Consider the following 24,685-nt stretch of genomic DNA (forward strand, 5'->3'; position numbering starts at 1 on the left):
TCCCAGTTTTGTAGTGAGCCAGACTAAAGCACGATACATATAAATATTATGCCATCCTTAAAATGTAAGTTGTATACGTAACGATACCCACTGTGACATCATGCCGTATAAACAACCGGAATTACGACGCGTAGTATAAAAAATATCCTGTGGATGTTTGAATACGTTATAGATCTTTGAGAGAGAGAAAACCAACAAATTTTAAACATAATTATAAACCTCCTTTGGTTATTTTCATTACAGTCATATAATTAAATTTCTATTAAATCAATTCCCATATTATTCATTTGAATACATACTTGCTAACAATTCATTAGTATGCTTAACGATATTAAATTTCAAATTTCATGTAAATCAATGCTCTGTATTCGATTTGTTCATCAGAATATAGTACGCAAACTACGCACACACAAACACACACACAGATGCACAGACAGAGAGACATACACGTATACACGCGTACACTATACACACAGAAACGCAAATACGCGCGCGCACTCACATATATATACACACAGAAATATCTGTGTGTGTGTGAGTGTAATATGCGTATATGCGCGCGCGCACTTTTGTTGGCGTGTGTGAAAGTATATAGGTATATTAATTGATGTAACACGGAGACAACAGCGGTCTATATGAAGTTTGTTATTTAACGTAGACAAAAATATTACTAAATTGTTTACGTTTGAAACTGTCAAAAAAAACGCTGCCTAGTGCTTTAATCATTAATTCCTTGTTTAATTTATTAACCAGGCTGGCGGAGATTGTGTTAAAAAAGAAAATAACTTAAACAAGTCCTATTTTATTGTGAGTTATGGTAAATTATATTTCTCGGATAAAGTCTACAATGAAAACTAGGAAATACATATAACAATCGAATATACTACACAGGGAAAGAGAATTAAAAAAGAAAGATGATACCTGACTATGTACTAGGTGCCTTGCTTCCCAACCGCATTTTTCTGGGTTCAGTCCCGGTGCAGAGCACCCAGGGCGAGCGTTTTCTGGGCCAACTAATCCTTTTAAGTGGATGAAGTAGACAGAAAATGAAAGGGACACTTCGAATATATTCGAAAAACCTATATACATACATACGTGTGTATGTCTGTGTGTATGTGTGTTTTGTGTTTGAATGCATTGTGTGTGTGTGCCTGTGACTGAAACAATTAAAATATGAAAGATAAATTATGTGTGTACATACACACGAACATCATGTTGTTGAACATATGAACTCTTGCCATATAATTCTGAGAAGGACCTAAATATAGCAAAATGGTGTTATGTATGTGTGTGTGTATGTTTTTGTGCCTGTGTTTGTCGCCACAACATCGCTTGACAACTGATGCTGGTGTGTTTAAGTCCCGGTAACTTAGCGGTTCGGCAAAACAACCGATAGAATAAGTATTAGGCTTACAAAATAATAAGTCCTGGGGTCGATTTGCTCCAACATGGCCGCAGTCAAATGACTGAAACAAGTTAAAGAGTAAACGAGTAATATAGCAGATTCGAAGGCGGGGAGCTGGCAGAAAGATTAGTACGCCAGGCGAAATACTTAGCGATGTTTCGTTAGACTTTACGTTCTGAGTTCAAATTGCGCCGAGGCCGACTTTGCCTTTCATCGTTTCGGGGTCGATAAATTAAGTACTAATTGCGTACTGGGGTCGATCTAATCGACTGACTCCCTCCCACAAAATTTCTGGCCATTTGCCTATAGTAGAAATTATGCCTTGGCATTACAAATCCGTTTTGAATATATATTGTTTCTCTGAGAAACGCGAACCATTAAGTATTTTGATTTCATTAATAATGATACAATCACTCTCAAGCACTCTTGCATTCCCGCACACACACGTGTATGCTTACACAAACACACACACACATATATATATATATATAAGTATGTATGAATGTGTATGTGTGTGTCTGGATGTATGTATGTATGTAACTACTTCCATTTCATTGAAGTCATTGTGTATTGTATGGCAGTAAGTTGAGCAAAATCTCAGCTATGCATAGGAATTCAATTAAATAACATCATTCGAACAGAGCGCTTTGAATTTGGTATTATGTGTGTATGTGTGCGTGTGCGACTTTATGTGCGCTTGAGCATGTATGTATGTGCGTATGCATATATAATCACATACGTTTACGCTTCTACGCGTATGTGCAATATCTTTTTTTTCTTTCTAACAATTTTGTACATCTATGATTTAAAATAAAACAAGATGCATAGATTTGTATGTTAAATACAAATTATTTTCCTTATTGTATAATCTGCTGTGTTCCGAGAGTGAGAGCATTAGATTCAAAAATAATAGAGGTTTCTAAGATACCAGCTTTCAAAAACATTCAGAACTGATCATTTATAGATTTCTATTTAATGAGAGGCACTAATTTTCATGTGATAGCACAAAAAATAACGGAAAACAGCTATATATTTCCATGAATACATTAAAATCATTACCTTAAAATTATGGTTAAAACACCGACTTTAAATTGGCTATAATAAACCGGTTGTTCTTAAAATGGGATTTAGATATTAGCTGGCTGCAATTTTATAATTCCATGTATTAATATATTTTCCTAGCAGTTACCTTCATTTCAAGAAGTTTTATTCATTAGTGACATTAAATAGCACTCTGAGTTTTACTTTATTGAAGGTTTGTGTGATTAGCCGAACATCTGATTAGCTAGGTTAATTTTAGTGGTTTTCGCTCACTTTAAATTAATTCGTTTCAGCTTCATTATTTTTATATGCTTGTTTTTGTGAAATATATTTAAAGTTTCTTTTATCAAAATTGTAACGGTTTGTTTCATCTTTTTGACGTAATTATTTTTGTTGTAGTGACTTGGTTTACTATTTATGCTGTATTTTGATGCATTTTATATTTAAGTTACGTTTTTCAATTATGTAAAAATAAATGGAGAAATGTCTCGTTTGGAAATACCACTACTAAATATCGGAATGATCAATTTCCCTCTAAAGCAAATAAATAACTTAAACTAGCATTTAAAGGCTACATCATACCCTTTTTAATTATATGTTACGATGAAATATCACAGTATACGAACGGAATACTGAATTAATCAAACATTATCTTTTGCAAGACTGTTAATTTGAGATTGAAATTAACATTACGCCAATTATGGTGAACATATCCGTAACGGGTTTGAAATTTATTTGAAATTCGTTCGACTATAGGTTGCATTAATCTGCAATCTAATAAAGGAAAATATATCTGGTTTCCAAAAAAGAGTGATGATTAATTGGTAATGTATAAATACAATGCTTCATATAATACTTTTGTATCGAAGACTATATTAATTAAAATATTACACAGTTCTTTTATTTGTTAACCATGAATATTGTATTACGCTATCTGAAGAGTGAAGTTAATTTGCTTATATGAAATAAAAACAGCCTTTCTATAACTAGACATAAAGAACTTTAATCAAATTTTAGAACCAAAACAACACATGTGGATATCGAAATGTTTTCCAAAGCTTCAAAACAGTCAAAATACTCGCTGAAGTAAACGCTTATATTGAATAAAACGTTTGATTCACAAAAGAAAAATATGCATGTTTGCATGTATCAATTATACTGCATTGCCATTTGAAAATATATTTTTAAACACGAGGATTTCTGTAAGATGACACCTTTACCATGTTCCACACTATGAAATGACTGTATAATAACATACCATTCCTGGTATTATAAAAGCTAGTGCACATCTTTCCCGCGTGAGAATAGATATGTGAAAATATTTGTACGCAGTACTATTAATTTTGGTCTTTAGAGTGTCATATATCTAAAACTTCTAAAACAAATGGCTTGCGGTAATTAGTTACATTGACATAAGTTGCGTGCCCATCTATCTCAGAGGTTTATATTTAGAAATTCATCGATTCAGGTTTGATTAATAATTACCAGTTGTTGTTGCAGCTTAACATAGTTCAATCTTGGCCGATTGGAATTAAAATAAGATGCATTTCATCATTAACAGCACATTGATTTACATTGTATGGGCTGCTAAATATCCTTCCTTTTTAACGTCGGTGTTTTGTGATTAGCTGTATGATGTGTCGTATTTCATCTCTGATGTATATCGATCTCGTAGAATCTTCTGAGGACGAGACAATCAACACTTTTACTTTCTTAAATTCCATGAAAATCTATAATAGATACGAGATCCAAAATCAACTGCAAACGTTTTCTGTGGGATAACCTCTTCTTAGTCAGGCCCCCGCCGCTAGAAGCTGCTTGATGCAAACCTCAGGAATTAGTTTGTCAACCGGCGTTGACCTCTAGAATCATACTGTTACGTGTTGCGTCTTTATTTTGCAGTGTTTCTCCCCTAAACGTCAATTTTTGCGATGACTCAAACGACGTGTACTTTCCTGAAATTTTGCTATTTTGCTGGAGAAAACAGCGGCCGAAACAGTTGCCATGCTTCAAGAACGCTGAAACGGGTAAACACAAGCTTACGAGTGGTTTTAACGCTTTAGGAATAGTCACTTCTCACTCGAAGACTAACCTCGTTCAGGGCCACCGTCGACAACCCGAAGGAAAGAAAACATCACGAAAATTTATGATCTGAAATTGAAGGACCACCGCTGAACGCTTTATGTATGAATATGTTGATATGGCAGGTGTTGCCAGCAGCTCCTTCCAATTAATTCTGAGAGAGAAATTTCGAATGAAAACAGTAGCAGTAAAATTTGTGCCTCGCTTGCTCACAGAACATTAAAAGCAGTCACGACTGAATGCGCGTCGTGAACTGAAGGAACCGTTGGAAGTTGATCGGGACCTTTATTCAAAACTCATCACTGGTGACGTAAGTGGTGCTACTGCTATGACCCGAAAACGAACCAATAATCAAATCAAAGGGGAATCCAATGTAACCACGCCCCCAAAAGCCTGTCGAATGAAGTCCAGTTTCAAGACGACACTGACTAGTTTCATCAGTGTGACAGGAATTGTGCACTCAAAGTTAGTTCCTCCCAGTCAAACTGTTAACCAGACATTTCACTTGGAAGTTCTGAAGGCGTTGCGAGACGCAAAGTGGAGAATGGTGGTTTCATTGCGATAATGCGCCTGCAAAAATACTGCCTTCACTGTGAGACAGTTTTTGATATAAAAAATTGCAGGACCCCGCTTAACCACCCTTCGAACTCACCCGATTTTGTTCCTTGCGACATTTTTTATTACCCTGAATGAAAAAATTCCTTAAAAGAAAATGACTTGCAGATATAGAAGAACTGAAGAAAAAGACGACGGTTGTGTTAAAGGAGTTCCAGGACTGCTTCGAAAAATAGAAAACAAGTCTGGACCGATACATTGCTTCAAATGGAGAATACTTTGGAGGCGATAAGAGTGTAAACATGTAAAGCTGAGCGGATAAACATATAAAGCCGAGCGGACGATTTTATGGGTACACCCTCAGTAAGAGACGGCAATCTAAATATTAGATACCAGATTGTTGCGATCAGAAATCAATGTACGAAACTTTTCATTGAAAGATAACAATTTGCTGACGTTTATATCTCAAGAAAATCAACGGAGGAACTGAATTCTGTGAGATTACATTTAGGACACTATTGATGAGTGAGGATTTCAAGTATATCCGATAGTAGTGTGACATCATCCTTGCTGTGTAAATCTAGTAATTGTTAGATGAAAAAATAGTTTTAAATATGTAACTGCAAAAGAGGATCTCATGTCAACTATAAGTCGAGTGTAATAAATATCTTGATTTGCTACTATCGATTTCAGCACAAATACGCTACACATATATATCACATCAATAAACAAGCTGTCATTGCAAAATATCATATTACAAAATAATATTTACGCTAGATAGTCTATGTATTATTTAGTATCTCACTCCTGAGTTATACCGTCGAGAATGTAAGTAGGACAACTATAAGCGATGGAAGTGAAACAGAAGCTTAAACCACAATAGGCTACGAGAAGCGCATAGAAAGAACATCGGATGTGATGCTCACTGGCATAAAAGTCTAAACCGAGAATCAAATTGAGAATTAATATCATCGAATATGTTGTGAATGTTCTTAAGCAATATTATAGAGACAAGAAATATCTAGATTGGTATATGAATACGGCATTTTAAGTTCTGAGTTATTATTCGCCTAAGTTAACTATTCTCTTCATCCTTCTCGAGAATCTAAGTTAATTGTCATGTAGTGTGGACGATCTTATAACAATTCTGCTTCTCATTGCGTTACTTAGCCCGTCGGTAACGCTTTCACGCGATTATGCCCACGGGCATATGGCGTAGTGGTTAAGAGCGCAGGCTACTAACCACAAGATTCTGAGTTCGATTCCAGGCTGAATTTCATTTTAAAGAAAGACAATGACACGCAATGGAAATATAATAATTTGTATGTGAGTCTGGAGCAATTATGCAGTAAGATGTTCGGACTACAAAGTGCAGTTCAAAACTTGGAAGCGGAAATCACATAGTATGACCTGAAGTACATAAATTATATCTAAAAATGTCAAATTGAAAAGTGTGACCAAAAGAAAATTACCGAAAGAGCAAATGAAATGATAGGAGAAAAAATATTTCAAATGTAGGAAATCAATAAACATAAAGAAGAAACGAAATCAAAAATTCGAAGAGCGGTCATAGAACTTTGAAGATATTAACGGAACAGAATTCAAGAAAACTAAAATAAAGCCATAAATATTTTTAATATGCAGAACTTGACAAAGGGTTTATAACTCCTCCTTAATAATTTATAAATCAGATAAAGTAATAATCAAAGGGCGACAACCCATAACCTGTCATATGCAACCTTAATCAAAAATGGACAATCATTCAATAATTCATACTGCAATAATCTCAAATACATTAAAACACTTGAAAACAATAACAATAAGAATGCACAATTGAGCGTCAAATCTAACGGCATGTGTTTTTTTTATGACAACATACGAACATAATATGACAGCATTATATAACAATAATTATGGACATGTCAGGAACTGGAGTTACACTTTACAAAATATCGACTAGCAATTTAGGATAAAATTACTTGAAAACGAAAGAATATACGTTTTTTATGGAGTGGGAGTTGCAAACACAACCGAAAATATTCAAGCTACTGGTCCATAAAACCAAGGAATGTGTCAAACTGAAAGCACATGTAAAATTAAGGAAACTTTTGAAATATGTAATTAAATTCCCAACATTTCCAAAACATGACAAATGATCTTTTGGAAAAAACTTCTACGAATGTTCTTCGACAAAAAGTATTATGAAGAACAATATAAGGGTAAAGACCCCCTTCGGTCATGAATGACCATGGGATTGCACCTAGAAAGTTACCCTCCTAGACACAAGTCCGGGCAAGGTTGTTTATGGAAGACCAGCAGTCGCCCATGCATACCAGCCTCCCCCTCTCCACGCCACCAGTGTTATCCATGGGAAAGACAAAGGTCGATACAGCTTGGCACCAGTGACGTCGCAACTCATTTCTACAGCTGAGTGAACTGGAGCAACGTGAAATAAAGTGCCTTGCTCAAGAACACAACACGCAGCCCGGTCCGGGATTCGAGCTCACAACCTCACGATCGTAAGCTCGACGCTCTAACCACTGAGCCATGCGCCTTCACTATATATATATATATATATATTATATATATATATATATATATATATATATATATATATATATATATATATATATATATATATATATATATATATATAATATATATTATATATATATATATATATATATATATATATATATATATATATATATATATATATATTATATATATATATATATATATATATATATAATATATATATATATATATATATATATATATATATATAATTGTAATAAAAGGAAAAGAATTTAAACCACTGACGAACAGGAATGAATACGTAAAGGAATATATAATATAATATATCTGCAAAATAAAAGGTAAGCTGAAACATTCCAGTAAGTCATAAAATTACCACGAACTTAGTTCAGTGGAAATTTTAAAGAAATATAACTGTTTTCCTTATTGAAACTAAGAAAGGATAATCAATTGTTACGGGAGACAATCGCGGTTTCGATTCCCAGACCGTTATCAGTGTTTATTCAGCGAAAACACCTAAAGCTCCACGAAGTTCCGGCAGGGGGTGGTGGCGACACCTGCTGCAATCTTTCGCCACAACTTTCTTTCAATCTTTCTTCTGCTGGCCTGCTCACTTAGCCAGCGGGGTGACGTCATTTGAAGACTAAAACAATGCGAAGCGCATTGTGACCAGCGATGTGTAGCAACATATGACAGACTGGTCGGTCACTGATAAAATGAAAATCAACCTCAATGGGATAGAGGTGGACATACATATAATACGGCAGACTTCTGCACATATATTTTCCACCTATCAAATTCTATTCTGTCATAATTATACCGAACATGCATCTCGACTATCTGGCTATCGCTGCGCCAACAACGATATATATTAAATTATAGCGATATAAAGAGAAATGTTCGAATGGTTTAAAATGTTAAAATGGTTTTATGAAACGGAGAACAGTGGAATGTAATATTTTCTTAAACAAATCCAGATTTATGCAAGGTTTAAATCTACAACCGAAGCTTATAAAGAGAAAAACTTTATAGGCAATTACACTAAATTGTGCAGCTAACTATTTAGCTGTAAATATCCCGTGTTATCTGGCTGAAGTGAAACGAAAATATTTAATATGAATAGAGTATTGAACCTGTCTGAAAAGCATGCAAATGAATAGGATTTTTCAGTCTAAGATGGAATCAAATCATTATGCTCAATAAATTAATCAGATCAGAATGACAGATTGCAATTTTTCTTGAACAAATCTCCTGTTTTCCAGAATTCGCAGATGATAAATGAAGTTGAAATATGAAAATCTTGCGAAGAGTCTAAATAGCGATATGATTAATTGAGGGAATTAAATACATTAAGCTGCAATGCGACTACGCGGACACATTCTGCATTTATGCGATTAAGGCATAGTGTCAATCAATCAACAGTTAAAAAAAAAAAAAGATTTAAAAGGAATTTCACTCATCAGCAAAATGCAATACAAACCACGAATTGCCATTTTCTTTTCTCTGTTAATACTTTTGTAAATAATTCATTTCCGCCAATGTTCACTTTCGATTATTCAAGAATATTCTGCTTTCTTCGCTGTAATCGTATTACGTAACTATTAAAATTCGTTGCTATATTGCATAAACAAATTTCATCTACACGTTTATATTAACGAGAATAAGGTATGTAAAAACACACACAGATCACTCGCAAATATCACACTCACCCACATGCTTGTGTGCACCTGCACGTATATATATAAATACACATATGCAGCAACATATATCACTCTGTTTATCTATCTATTTATCTATCTATCTATCTATCTATCTATCTATCTATCTATCTATCTATCTATCTATCTATCTATCTATCTATCTATCTATCTATATATCTATATATCTATCTATCTATATAATCTATCTATCTATCTATCTATCTATATATATGTATATATATATATATATATATATATATATATATATACATATACACACACACATATTACTTGTCTTGATTTCCATTTGTTTCTCCTTTCTTTGCGTACCGAACATTTCATGTAGTTTTCGTTTTGTCACGTCCTGTACCCATATGTGTATACCTATATACATACATATGTTGTTTATATATGCATATATATATATATATATATATATATATATATATATATATATATATATATATATATACATACATACATACATACATATAATTTATATATATATGTATATATATGTATATATGCATCTGTGTGTGCCTATATATATATATAACGCTCCACCTCGTTATCCAAACACTCGCACACACACAAACAGACATACACAAACAAATGAACCAACACACACATATATTACTATATATATATATATACGGCTTAGGCATGGCTTGCGTAATTTCTACTGTAGTCCCAAGGTGACCAATAGCAGAAATCGTGTTTACATCTCCGTAACATACCTGTTTCCAAAAGTAGGCTGATAGAATCAATACTACAATTTAAAGATATGTACAGGGGTTGACATACATATGCACACACACACGCATATATATATGTATGTATCTATGTATGTGTGTGTGTGTAATATTTTATTCTTTTGCTTGTTTCAGTAATTTGAATGTCTTCTTGCACAGTCTTGAAGGATTTTCTTCGAACATGCGGATATCAAGAATCATTTTTTTAAACCTAGTACTTATTCTGATATTCACTCATACCGAATAACTCAGTTAAGGATACGTAAACACAGCAATAAACAGTGATAGGGGCACAAACACAGCATCTAAGGCACACAGACTTATATATATATACGACAGATTTCTTTCGGTTTCTGTCTACCAAATTCAGTTACAAGGATTTGGTCTGTCCGAGGCTATAGTAGCAGGCATTTGTCGAAGGTAGCACTCAGTGGTAGTAAACTCTGAAATATGTGGATTGAAAGGAAGATTCTAGCCTCACAGCCACGCCAGCATCTGCAATATATATATAAGTATATATTGGGTCATCCCATACATAATGCGTTTTTTTTTTAATTGTCCATATTCTTAAAGGAAATTTTGAAGATTATAGTTCGATTTTAAGCATTATCTTTCAAGGCTATAATGAAAGTGACAAAGAGGCATATTCGACACAATTTCCTTTATGAGTTCAAGAAAGGCAACAAGGCAATGGAAATTGCGAAGGATATAAATGCAGTTTATGGGGATCGGACAATATGCGTAAGCCAGTGTCAACGGTGGCTCCAGAAACTCCAAGTCTGGACCTGCAGCCTAGAAAACGAGCCTCGTACTGGATGATTTGTAGTGGAAAATTCAGCAAATTGGGTCAATATCCTCCACACAAACTTTGCGAGTCTAATCGCGCACAGAGAATAAATGAGTGCTCTTCTCTGCTGTCACGTCTCAGGAATGAACCATTTTTGGACCGAATAGTAACTGGTGACGATAAATGGGTTCTGTATAAAAAGGTCAAGCGCCGAATACAGTGGGTAGGGAAAAGAGAAACACCGGCACACCAGGCTAAATGTCTTCACCCTCGTTATATGTCGCTATCTGTTTTCTGGGATATGATAGGTTTAGTCCACTTTGAACATTTAAAGTCAAACAAAGCGACAACACAGGAGATCTACTGCATGCAGCTTTAACAGCTTAAGTCAGCGCTAGAAGAAAAACGACCGTCTCTGTTTTCAAGACAAAAGGTGTTCTTCCATCAGGATAATGCTCGGTTACATGCAGCAAGGATGATATTCCAAAGGCTAGAGCAGTCTCAATTAGAAATTATGTCCCACCCACAATATGCGCAGTACATTTCCCCATCTGATTATCGTTTATTCCTCACTCTTCAAAATCATATGGCGGGAAATAATGTAAATATTCTAGACAACTTCAAAACAGCACTGGCGGAGTATTTATCGTAAAAGAGAAGTACATTTTAGAAGTGAGGCATTGCAAGTCTACTACATAGATGGAAGAGCATTGTAGAAAATGAAGGAGAGTATATTTTAGATTTAAAAGGAACTCTATCTTGATTTTTAAAAATAAAATATGTATTAAAAACCACATTATTTATGGGATGAACCAATATGTAATTACTTACATTTACATATATATATATATATATATATATATATATATATATATATATATATATATATTATATATATATATATATATATATATAAGCACATATATATATATATATTTACACACGCACAAATATATATATATATCTGTGTGTTCGTGCTTATGTATATTTTCTCCAGTACTATAGTGAGCAGTTTATATTTATTTATGTTTACGGACAATGCATTTATTTTTGATCGAATAAAATTTTCTTAAATTTCATAAACATATTTTAGGTTATGTAATGTATTCTCACAGAATATCAATGTACATGCATTAATGTTAATGATATCTTTGTTTTATTATTATAAGCTTTATATGTGACATAATTTGCACATTATGTATTAGATGTTGCTGCATCTAATGTGAAGAATATGTAATGTTAAAAAGCTGCTTCAGAAACTTGATATAAATTATGAACTGATAATTAAATTCCGAATTTAACTTTTTAGTCCCTAGCATTGATTGGATTGCATGACGATCAAGGAGGTGTTTGACAGTAAGTTAATTATTCATCTTTAACTTTTATGCGTCAAACTGCTTTTAACACACAAACTACATTTACAATGTTGAATATTACGCTTAAATGTATTTTAATTAATACAAATCCTTACAAATCCATCTTACAAACCTTTTCTGCCATATTTGGGAAGTATAAAAAACGCTCTCTTACGATTCCCTGGTATAGATTGGAAATAGATTTAGTCAAAATATTTTGATATTTAATTTTAAAAAAAAATTTACATTAATCACCATATTTAATTTACGATATCCAATTCATCACTTATGATATGCTAACTTGTTTTATATCGGGGGATATTTACTGTTCGTGACAGATTTGTAAACTATCATGCGGCATTCAAAGAAAGCTTCGATACACTTTGTCCATAAAGAAACGATTTACAATATTAAGTGATGGCATAGAATCCGATGATGAGTAATGTTTTTTATGCATATTTAAACGCAATTCCCTCAATGTAACTATGTGTGCGAATTTTCTGACCTACAGGGAATAAGCAAAATTTTTTAGTTCTTAGTATTCATACTTTAATTCAATAAGTAGTATAATACATGTGAAGTAATACAAATATATATAAAAGAGAAATGAATGAAATCTCTTAATGCGTACGGCAAAATCAATTTTAATTTGATTTTGTGAGAAAATTCTGAACATCTTTACTGCTTGAATAGAGGTTGTTCATAATATTGACATTTTAACGATCTTAGAAAAGGATAACGGAGTGTATAAAACACAAGCATACTCAACATATAGTTTATATAATTATAGATTAGAGCCAAATAAATGGAGTTAGTTCAATGTGTGATTCCTTTCAGCAATGAATAATAGGATGTATCTCATGATGGATAAAATATTTCATAACAAAATTAGATTTTGACCGTAAAAAAACATTGAAAAGACCTCTTTAGAAATTCTTTGTAAATATCATGCAAGGAAACAAAAGAACCCTTTCGAATTCTTCGATTTTCATTAAGGGGTTTATTTGATTTAAATGTCTAGATTTTGAAATACGTTCATAGCAACTTTCTAAATAGATGAAAACGATCCAACAATAAATGTTCTTATTCCTTAATAAAATTAGTATTATTTATTAATAGAAAGAAATGATTATTAAATGCTTACATTTCAACAAAAGCACAGACAATATTTCAAAATATATTTTTATTTTCTATCTAACAAAATATATTAAAGTTTATGTTTGTTAAAATAAATATATGGTTTTCTGGACTAAAATAATGCGAATATTATCTCTGGGATTAATATATTTGCCTTGAAGAGTTTGGTTCGGCGTTGTTTTCCTAAATATCTTTCTATTATTTTGCACAACACAGGATGGTTATAATTTTCTGTTTCATCTCCCGTTTCATGTACTATCTGGTTTGATATAGCACTCAGATTATAGGGAAATATTCCATAATATCTGCCAGCATTCATTTACAAACATTATGTTTAAGCACATAGCGTGTTGCTTCCATATAAGACTGAATTGTTTACGTATTAAGCCATAAGGAAAAATTGGAGTAGCGCTGTACGTATGCTGCACATGTGAACTTCTTATATATGCATGTATACACACACACTCACACATTCACATAAGCGCGCGCGCACAGATATACGTGTACGTTAATATCGAACACTGAGAATGTGTGCTCAGCACTGCATTGATAGATAAATATTCTTTTTTTGCGGGTGAAAAATGTTACCACTGGTTTCATGTAGTGAGATATCTCTCAATAAATAACTAGCCTGCTATATGGAATGTTGGTACTTGTCTTTCTCTCTCTCCCTCTCACTTTCTCTCTCTCTCTCTCTCTCTCCCTATATATATACATGCGTGTGTGTGTTTGTGTCTCTGTGTGTGTGCGCGCGTGTGTGTAAATATATGTATGTATATATGTATATATAAGTATACATGCATGCATGAACACATGTACATATACATCAACATACGCACATACATACATATGTATATATATATACATGCATACAAACATATATATATATATATTATATATATATATATACGCACATACACATATATGTTTGTATGCATATATATATATATATATATATATATATATATATATATATATAAGTGGAATTAATAAAGGAGTGTGCAAAAAAGCGCTTACAACGGAAAGCGTAGTCTTGTAATTCGAGATGAATTCACAAAATAAGTTAAGCCACGCGTATACCAATCGCTTATTTTTATTTTCTTTACTCTATTGTTTGCTAGAATTCCTGCAAACATTGAGTTGAGTTTCTAAATCATAGCTTGCATATAGAAAATTATGTTTCGCTAAATCTTGTGACAATCTATGCAGTATAATAATAATATGAAGAGATAAAAACTGTGCGTAATTATGAATGTGCGTTTTGAATAGTTATCTGTAATCTTCCATAATGCATTTTTGAATATTTTGTGATATATATCTACGTATTTCAAAAGCATATGGGGCTGCATGACATGAAAGTAAATTTGAGCGTAAGATTTTAAAACTACCTTTGTAAGTTTATTATCTTTACGCTTGCAATAAAAAGGAAAGTAAATCTAAATATCATACATACTTATAGACAACTTACATTGCACTTATCTTCAAGTACGTACAGTCTGATGTGTTTTCGATGTCGTAAGAATGAGAAATATGATGCGGGCGACATTTAAATCTTATTAATGGCACTAAGATTATGTCATTTGCGACATCGTAACACAATTATAAGAGACATTATTTGAAAGCATACTTCAGAAAATGTAAAGGAAGTAGAAGAAATGTTGATATATTCTTTTCTGAGAGCATCGTCGAAATACTAGCTATTGAGAACTATCCATGAGCATTACACAGAGGATTAATTATATGCACTTACATATTTTATAGCAGTTCATTCGCGAATAAATAAATATTGGTCATTCAGAAAATATTGCTGTTTCGAAAATTATTGCAATTTACTTATAGAATGACGTGTTTTAAAGTTAAAATGTAATATAACTCAAGTCTATGAAGATATTAAATACCATTCAAACTCTACGTGAAAAGCGATACAAAAGCATAATTCCTCAAGCACATTTCGCTCTAAATCATGCCGCCACAAATATTTTCAACGTCTGTTATAGCACAGCGAAACAAAGAAGTCAGTATTGTTGCAATGACGTTATTGGCTGTATTTCAGTAATCACTGAAGGAAACAAACGGAACATGAGACTATACTCTGACACGCACACATATACTTTGATACTTTGAACTTTGATAGGTTTCGGCCTGTATTGGCCCAGGTCATGTCTAATTTGATAGCACCACCTGGCAAAGTCGTTCAAATAAGGAATCGGTAAACATGGCCCACTTGATGAGAGGGTTATTGTTTGGGGGAATTCTGCACTAGTTTACTTCACAAGTTTTGGTGGGTTTCTACAGAAGTCTGACACTATTATTTTGAGGCTATTTTCACACTCTTATTTTGAGGAGGTGTGTGAATGTGTGAATGACCAGCCAACATGTGATAGATCGTTTATGATTGCATCTCAGTCGGTATCATAGAGATCCATGGTATCAAATGGGAGGGCTGGAGAGAGGTCACTAGGGTTAGCTTTCGGCTGGTGGAATCTCAGGTTACAGAGAACAATGTAATGGTCTAAAAAATGGATGTTTCCACTGAAATATTGTGCATTGTGTTAGTGAGGTTACTAAATACAGGTTCTAAAATGTTCTGATATCTTGTTGGTGCAAGGACACGTTGAGACAAGAAAGGCTCATACACACACATACAAACACACACACACGCACACAAAAACACACATACACACGCACATATATATATATATGTGAATGAGTTATTCTTGTCCCAACAATATATATATATATATATATATATATATATATATATATATATACATATATATACATATATATATATATATATATATATATAAATGCATATATATATATATATAATATATATATATATATATATACATATATATATATATATATATACATATATATATATATATATATATATATATATATATACTATATATATATATATATATACATATATATATATATATATATATATATAATATATATATATATATATATATATATATATATATATATATATATTATATATTATATATATATATATATGCTAAGGCGGTGCTCCAGCATGGCCACAGTCACATGACTGAAACGAGTAAAAGAATAGTGAAGTACAGAATGACCAGTTCAAAAGTGTATTTAACACCCCGTTGAAACACAGACAAGGGAACGAACCAGTGGATTTCTTTGCAGCTTCACTAATGTCGATGTAATCGACATTAGTGAAGAAGATATACCATTAGCCATAGATTAGGTGGAAGCAAACTCAAATGCTGGTCCTGATGGTTTCCCAGCAATCATGTACATATTCTCTTTAAGAGCTTTCTTACAAATGGCAGGCTGCCAAGCAAGTTGACGAAAGGGATAATATGCCAAATTCATAAAGGAGGAAACAGAGCAGATGCCAAAAACTATATGACCATATCTCTGACTTCACACATCAGCAAAGTCATGGAATGGATAGTCAGAGGAAAACTAATCGCATTCCTTGAAGAAAAGACCTTGCTGGGTGATACCAAGCGTGACATTCCACCAGGTAGGAGGTGTCTGACACAGTTCTTACAGCACTATGAATGGGTGTTGAGGCAGTTACTCAACAAATCAAATGGGGAGATAATATTTTTTAATTTTGCAGAAGCTTTTGAGAAAGTGGATCATAATATGATTTGCCACAAACTGCGTGATCTTGGCATACCTGGGAAACTTGGAGAGTGGTTACATGACTTTCTGAACGATAGAAGTCAGGTAGTAGTGGCCACTGGAGCCACCTCAAAGAAAAGAAAAATAGTGGGCAGTGATCCACAGGGTACTATTTGGGACCACTGCTTCTCATAGTGGCCCACTCAGATATGCACTCAACTACCGGGATAGCCACTCTTGGTAGCTTCACAGACAATACAGAAGTCACGCTGGAAATACAGAACCCCAGCGATGTTGCACACCTACAGCAGGAGTTGCACTCAATTTAAAGATAGCTGAGAACAATTTAATGCTGACAATTTCAAGCACTGCGCTACCAGCGCCAAAATCTGAATATAAAACTTACAGGGTACGCTGGTCCACAGGGGATTACAATCCCAGCGCCTAAGTTAGTGAGAGACCTGCGTATTGACTTGAGTGAGGGTACCTCTTTCCAAGAGCACATTACCAGGATAGCTACACAATGCACACGACTGGCTGGGTTGATTCTGAGAATGTTCAGTACCTAAGAGAAAGAAACCATGATGGACATCCGGAGAACATTCTTCTTCAGCTGCCTAGATTACTGCTCCCTGATATGGTCACACAACAGTGTAAAATTAACAGCGGATCTTGAAGCAATCCAGCGAAGCTTCACAAATAAGTTCGTCTCCTTGGGACAGCTCAGCTTCTGGGAAAGGCTGAAACAGCTAAGACTCTACTCCCTGGAGCGAAGGCAGGAGAACTGTCCAGTAATATACATCTGGAAGATCTTGGAACGAATTGCACCAAATTTTGGCACTGAATGCAACACCAGTGCCAGAACCGATCGTCAACGCACAGTGCCAAAGATCCGAGCAATACTATCGCGCTTCAGGACCGGTTACTGCAACATCCTAGGGTTCAGGGGCCCAAAGCTATATAATATTCTCCCAAGGAGCTAGTGGGATCTACATAAAGTGGACGTAGGTGCTTTCGTTTCAAAACTTGACCTCTTCCTGTCGGGAGTCCCAGATGAACCTACCTTGCGGCAAGAGGTACAAATGAGTAGCGACATCAAATACCTTTATTCACCAAATGCCACATATCAGAGTAGGATCTCGATAATAAAAGTATAGCAAAACGACGGTGCCCCAGCATGGCCGCAGCTGTGAGCAGAATCTACAAAAAAGAACGTGAAACTCTGAGTAACAGTTTTTGTGATATTTCTGCTGCTTTTCAATAAACCGTTTTACGCTACCTCTGGCATTCGTGTACTATTTTTTACACCTTGTTTCGCATCGATGCGCTTCGTTATATATATATATTATATATATATAATATATATATATATATATATATGAATATGTGTATGTATGTATGTATCTATATATATATATATTATATATATGAATATGTGTATGTATGTATGTATCTATATATATATATATATATATAATATATATATATATATATATATATATATGAATATGTGTATGTATGTATGTATCTAAAGATATATATATATATATATATATATAATATATATATGAATATGTGTATGTATGTATGTATCTATATATATATATACATATATATATATATATATCTATATATATATATATATATATATATATACATATATATATATATATATGTATATACATATATGTATTTACTTCTTTTTTTCACTATGTCTGTCTCCCTCTCTCTCACACACACTCTCTCTCTCATACATTCTCTCTCTCTCTCTCTCGAATGTAATATATTTAATGTATGTAATATAAAAATTAATTGGTAAATCTAACCACTAGCCATATATAATAAAGTGCGACATTTTCAAACGTTAAAACTGCTTCGGCCTGTCAGAAAATGCTTAAAAAGTAAGCAAGTGTCAATTGCAGTTCAGACTAATATATATGTAATGAAAATTAGTACGAGTTATGGCAAAGTGATTTAATAGTCACTAAGACAAAGCGAAAAAAGCGTTATTCCTTACCTTGCCTTTTGGACACAACCTTAATTCTTTCACCACACTAGCGTTGAACTCTCCAGAGACCAACGTGTGTTGATTGTCATAGGATTATATAATCTTTATAATAAGGAATTTTAAATAGGTTTTCAATAAAACACATTGCAAATATCCGTGAAAATATATATTGGAATGCAGAAAGTCAATTCCCTTTGACAAAATTGTTATGTGCGTTATTTCTTCAAAATAAATTATACTCAGGAACAGATTATTTGCAGCTCACGAGTTGATCACGTAGTATTAGTTTTCAAGTTGGTCTTTTTGATGACTCACGCAATTATGCTCTACTAATGGTTCTTTTTTCAGCAATCTGGAAAACAAAAAAAAAAACGAAAGAAAGTTCAATAGGTATGAATTTACATGTATAAATATATTCTGAATATTGGCAGGACCTTAAAAACTCCAGATACATAGGTCCTGAGAACAGCTCATATCTTGAGTATTGGGGCGATGGGGAACAAACACAGGGTACATAGGACTGGACACCTAATTACAAACAAGGATAGCAGGATCCCTATGCATATGCTATATTGGAAACTTGTGAATGGAAAGAGTTCCTGACAGAAACCAAGGCTGCAATTTTAGGACTGTGTCATGTCCTATGTATATATATATATATATATATATATATATATATATATATGACACAATAGAGTGAAACAACTACAGAAGGCATGTATTTTATGGTTAAGGAATATATTTAAATCGTCATGTCAGAAAAATGTTATAAAAGTTTCCGTATAGTAACACTGATTTTGGAGAAATAACCGGTTTCGTATTTTCTTTTCAAATTTCTCAAATTCCTTTAACTATATTGTATGATGTCTTCGCTATGTTGTGAAATATAGAGTTTCAGACAAGGGAAGGTAATCAGAGATTTTTCCGGTATAAGGGAGATAATCAAAAATGTTGGGAATGACTAGGTTTTATTAATTTAACATGATTTGGTTTAGAAGGAATAGAATATTACGAGTAGTTAGCTTTTGCTTTCTATTTTTTCAATGAGGTGAGTTTTCTTATTTAAGAATGTTAGAAATAGCACATTGATAGAATGGAAAGGTTACAAATTCTAGTAGCAGTTGCTTTGCGCATGTCTCAATTTTTTGACTAAAAGCGTATCATTCTGTAATCTGGAAATACAATCTGCTATCCGTGCAGAATGCATCTGCATCTGAGCGATAATCTGGTGGACCCCATGTAATTTTGGTGGCAGCCCGAGCATCTTATAACATAGATCAGGTTTTCTGAAGCACAAGTAAAATCTGATTGGATTTTGAATTTTTATCCCTCTTTCAAAAGGAATTCTGATTCTTCTAGAAGGTTTGGGCATGCTGCACAATTTGGTCGACCACATTTTTTTTCACTTTTGTGTCCGTTATTTTAGAAAATAATTTGGCCTTTGTGAGGATATTTTTTAGTGATTTCGGTTGTTAGTGGCTTTTAATGATCTTATGTGTGTGTAAAATTTCCTTTAATTTGGGGTCCTTATGTAGCATTGGTAAATTTTGGGTGATGATAGAGAGAAATTTGAAAAGAAAATACGAAATTGGTTATTTCTCCAGAAATAATGTTACTATACGCAAAATTTTATAACACTTTCCTAACATAATGATATAAATATATTCTTTAACCATATAACACACCCTTTTGCAGTTTTTCATTCTATTTTGTCTTTAATACAACCAACCACATGCCTTCACATACCCACTCTCTCACCGATATATATATATATATATATAAATTTATATATATTTTCATATACATATATATATGTGTGTGTATGTGTGTAAACATATATATATATATGGATATGTATTTATAAATATATATGCATGATACATATATATATATATATATATAATATATATATATATATATATATATATATATGTGTGTGTGTGTGTGTGTATAAAAATTATATATAAAAATTACAAAAGGGGACAAGAACGCAAACCACACAAAGAGACGATACAAAAAACAGGTCATTCGAAACCTGTAATCTTCAGTCGGGAACCGGATCATCTAAGCAATTTCGACTGATTTATCCTGATATCGCTCCGATCTGGCCAACCCCAAGGAAAAACTAAGCTACGAGCATTAGATTTCTTGGAAAAAGGATCGAATGTATACGAAACAAGGACAGAAAACCGGACGATGCCACACGAATATAAATACAAGAAACACAAAATAAAAATAAAAAACAGGAATAGTAATAACAGGACAAAAACAGCAGGTGTCTTACGACTTCAGACAATTTAACTTATCTTGGCTGCCGTATTTTGAAAAAATGCCTTTGCGGCAGACGAAGACAACAGTGTTAATATGGCAGCGGTCAAAGGCGGAAAGACCAGTTGAACAGCAGTCACGTGAGTGGAGAGAAGAAGAGAGAGAAAAAAAGCAGGGGGCAAGGAATCAAAGAGAGAGAGAAAGAAAGGGACAAAGTCACCAAGGGGGATATATATATATACATATATATAATTATATGTAGGAATAAGCAAATTTGACGGATCAATATATAAAGTATATTAAATAAATTAAATACAAAATATATGTACGCATATAAAAATGCCCAACCTAAAAAGAATGCAAATGTTATATAGAATTAAAGGTTTGGAGAAAAAGTATTAGAAATCCGACAGCTGTTTTGGGGACTCGGTGGTACATAATAGTATTTGTAGATCATCGGATGAGACCAGATCTTACATTTGAATTTTAAGCGAGAGAAGTTCAATACGGTAATGATTGAATGTGTGGAGCTAAGTGTATTAGATGTGGGAACAGTGGGGTATTAAAATAGTGAATGGTAAGAAGAGAAGGGATAGTTCAAAGTTAATAAAGAGGTTGGTGGGGAGTAGTAGAAGTTTTATTATTATAGGCATGGCATTTAATATTCTCATGCTACAAAGTCTTCCTATTTCAAATTTCAAAGGGATTTTCATTTATATATTTATTTTCTTAATTCACTTTTTTACGATCCTGGAATCAAATTATTCTTTCTGATACTATTATTGCTGTTGCTGTTGTTATTGTTGTTGTTATTATCATCATCATCATCATCATCATCATCATCATCATCATTATTATTATTATTATTATTATTATTATTATTATTATTATTATTTTATTATTATTATTATTATTATTATTATTATTATGAAAGACTCTCAGATAATTCTAAACGGTTGTTCTTTACGTGAAAGCAGGCAATAACAAATCACCAAAGGTTTCATGTAGTGCCTTCTCCTGCGACTCAAAGAGACAATACACTCCTTAGAATGCGAGCTGTATCCAACAATGCTGTTTTCTGGATCACTTCGAGCCTGACAGCAGCTACAACATTCCTAACACATTTTTCAAAGCTTTTGGAAACTGCTCCTAATGCTCAAGTACCACCTGTGTCACCATTACTTTCCTCATGCCCCATAAATTTTCTATCCCGTCTCACAGTGGCTGGCACTTCTAATTCTTTTATGTTTCCTTACATTTCACCCTCGAATCGCCTGGTATTGCAACATCTATTATCTTTGCTTTTTTTTTATCTTTAGATGATCACGATATATGACCATCTCCTCTCTATTACTTGGTCGCACTGTATGTTAAAATTCCAGAGCATTTTTAATGTTCGTTTTCCATTATTCCCTCTGGCTTATGTTAATACGATTGTTCGGCTCTCTTGAAGCTTACTTAACCGCACAATCGCCAGTGGATATACCTGGACACACTGTCATGTCTCCTTTGGATTCGCGTTGTACGTGTTTACACCACTCACTAACAAAATCGCTCATATTTTCTCCATTCTCAGAGCACATCCTACACTGTGGCAAGTCAGTGCCTTTATCATTATGATATGTGGAGTAGTAGGTTCCTGAGCACTGCACACTAACGCTTCAGTGGGCCCTTTTAACTCTCCTTTCTGCGGCCATTGCTAGGTTCTATTCCAATAAACCGCATCTTTATTTTTCAAGAACTGCCTATTATTATTATTATTATTATTATTATTATTATTATTATTATTATTATTATTATTATTATCACTCTTATTAAGATTGTCTGTATTTCAAGTCGTGCATTACTATTAGAGCAGACTGTAACATCACTAATTGATACGCCGCTCTGAAGTTGCCTATACGATTAGAGTAAACATTTTGTCATGTGCATTTAAGTATATAGTTTTCAGCTTCTATACAATTCCCGTGCTTGTGCATGTGCTTGCAGCTTGTATTCAGGCGCCTAAGAGGGTGATAATGTGCGAGGATGTGTAAACGTGCATAATCATGCAATTGAATGCGTATTCTGAGATTCTGTGCATGTGATGTAGGATTATATATATATATATATATATATAAATTTAAAATGGGGGTGAGAAATTAGATATTAACTTACTTAAGATCGGGTGTCCACATAGTTGTTTCCCTCTAATATGTATATATATATATATATATATATATGTATATATATAGGTGATTAAAATCAAAATAAGCAACAAGGGCATCCAGAGGTAATGCAGTACGATCGTTTCACGCAACTCCATTTAATTGAAAATTGCAATCATTACATCAATTTAAATGCAGATCAATCTTCAGCTGCACAAAGACATAGAATTTAATTAAATTAAAACAGATGGACTCATCGGTACAATTTTACCTAAGATCTACAAGTTCAGGAGATAGACAGAGAGTGTGCTGCCTTCGCTTCGGCTTAGAAGCTACTTATGTATCAGAAAGAAAGACTTGTTACAGATTTTGGCTTGTATTTTATGGGCTCAGTTTTAATTTATAGACTAGTTTTATCAAATTCTTTTATATCTAATGCCGAGAGAACAAGGGGCATTGCTTGTTAGGAGTAGACAGAAATCATAGTGGGTATAATCATAAAAATCAAGATTTATTAGAAGCAATAACCTGAGGTTTGGTAAAGGAAAACTTAAATCAAGATATTAGCTGATAATGAAGGCATATATATATATATATATATATATATATATATATATGTATGTATGTATATTAGACAAAATGAGATAACAAATCCAAGGCTGTGAGTTTTGAGAGCATTTATAATAAATTAGTTTTACAGCTGTTTTAGGGATATTATGGCGCTCCCTTCATCAAAGACGGTGTGAGAATATATTTCAGTTCGAATTATTATGGAAAACATAAGGAACATAGAAGGAAATAAGAGAATGTAGGTAGAAATAAGATATATACTTATACAGAGAAATTCACCCCAAAGGAAAGGAAAAAAAAATTTAAGCGATTATCTCCCTTACACCGGAAGAAATCACTTATTACCTCCCCTTATTTAGAACTATTTTCAACATAAACATAACAATAACTCTTCTCAACATAAACATAACGACGTAAGAAATTTGAAAAGCTGAACGCGAAACCGGTCTTTCTTCTAAACTATGTCATTGTAAGAAAAAAATTATAATATTCTTCAGACATATTGACTTAAATATATATTCTTTAACCTTTTAAAACAAGCCTTCTGTAGTTTTTTCACTTTTTACTATTTTCTATATATACATATATATATATATATACACATATATACATTCATGGATACATACACACATACATACACGCGCACACATACTAACACACACACATATGCAATACAAAGTAAATATAATGTTCATTACATATGTTTGCTTTACTGGAGTAAA

At 33.1% G+C, this 24,685-nt stretch overlaps 1 protein-coding gene across 5 annotated transcripts in view; it reads right to left on the reverse strand.

Annotated features, from left to right (window-relative positions):
- LOC115219228 overlaps positions 1–24,685 on the reverse strand; it is a 532,468-nt gene that overhangs the window by 117,333 nt on the left and 390,450 nt on the right. For all 5 annotated transcript variants that reach the window (XM_036507825.1, XM_029789367.2, XM_036507795.1 and 2 more), the window contains one exon: positions 18,988–19,330. The gene's annotated coding sequence lies outside the window, so the exon portion shown is untranslated. The remainder of the gene's footprint in view (positions 1–18,987; positions 19,331–24,685) is intronic.

The sequence above is a fragment of the Octopus sinensis genome, linkage group LG1 (genome assembly GCF_006345805.1).
Source record: "Octopus sinensis linkage group LG1, ASM634580v1, whole genome shotgun sequence".
Lineage (NCBI taxonomy): Eukaryota > Metazoa > Mollusca > Cephalopoda > Octopoda > Octopodidae > Octopus > Octopus sinensis.